Source organism: Orycteropus afer, unplaced genomic scaffold (assembly GCF_000298275.1).
Source record: "Orycteropus afer afer isolate SDZICR_OR568_19922 unplaced genomic scaffold, OryAfe1.0 scaffold00078, whole genome shotgun sequence".
In the NCBI taxonomy this organism is placed as follows: domain Eukaryota; kingdom Metazoa; phylum Chordata; class Mammalia; order Tubulidentata; family Orycteropodidae; genus Orycteropus; species Orycteropus afer.
In genome coordinates, this window is record NW_006921665.1 from 5,407,737 (window position 1) to 5,409,161 (window position 1,425).

Below are 1,425 nucleotides of genomic sequence, written 5' to 3' on the forward strand. Positions count from 1 at the left end.
TGATGGATCTATTTCTGGGTTCTCAATTCTATTCCATTGGTCTATGTATCTGTCATTAAACCAATACCAGGCAGTTTTGACTACTGTGGCTGTAGAGTAGGTTTTGAGATCTGGTGCCATGTATCTTATTTAAATTACTAACAAGCTATACAATACCCTTGGTAGGCCATAAGCACATCATATTTGCATAGTTCCAATCAGTAATCTGGTGGGAGTCACAAAGACCATGGCTAGAAGAGCCATACCAATTAATTTACTGCACCACAGATGTCTTTAATGTCATCTCACAACTTGTCTGGTGTTTGATCATTGGTGTTCAATGTGCCAAATCTATTCTTGAGATGGTCTTTAAATTCAAGTGAGATATAATCAAAGTCATATTTTGGCTTTTGTGTCTGTGTTTCAATTTTCTTCAGTTTCAACTCAAACTTGTTGTTGTTAGGTGCCATCAGGTTAGCTCCAACTCATATTGACCCTATGTACAACAGAATGAAACACTGCCTGGTCCTGTGCTAGCTTCACAATCCTTGCTATACCTGAGCCCATCGTTGCAGCCACTGTGCCAATTCATCTCAATGAGGGCCTTCCCCTTTTTGTTGACCCTCCACTTTACCAAGCATGATATCTTTCTCCAGGGAATGGTCCCTTCTGACAACATGATCGAAGTAGGTGAGACGAAGTCTGGCCATTCTTACTTCCAAGGAGATTCCTGCTGCACTTCTTCCAGGATAGATTTGTTCATTCTTCTGGCAGTCCATGGTACTTTCAGTATTCTTTGCCAACACCACAACTCAGAAGCCTCAACTCTTCTTCAGTCTTCCTTATTTACTGTCCATCTTTCACATGCATATGAGGCTCTTGAAAACACTATGGCTTGGGTTAGGCACACCTTAGCCTTCAAAGAGACATCTTTGGTCTTGAGCACTTTAAAGAGATCTTTTGCCACAGATTTGCCCAGTGCAATTCGTCATCTGATTTCTTGACTGCTGTTTCCATTGGTGTTGCTTGTGGAACCAAGTAATATGAAATGTTTGACAACGTCAATCTTTTCTCCATTTATTGTGATGCTGTTTATTGGTCCAGTTGTAAGGATTTTCTTTTTCTTTATGTTGAGGTGTAATCCATACGGCAGAGTGTAGTCTTTAATCTTCATCAGTAAGTGCTTCAAGTCATCTTCACTTCCAGCAAGCAAAGTTGTGTCATCTGCATATCACAGGTTGTTAGTGAGTCTTTCTCTAATCCTGATGTCACGCTCTTCTTCATATAGTCTGTTGTTGTTGTTGTTGTTGTTATTATATGCCATCAAGTCAGACCCGACTCACAGTGACCCCTCCTTGGGTTTCCGTGGCAGTATCACTACAGAAGTAGATTGCCCCATCTTCCTTCCAAGGAGTGGCTGGTGGGTTTGAACTGCCAGCCTTCTGG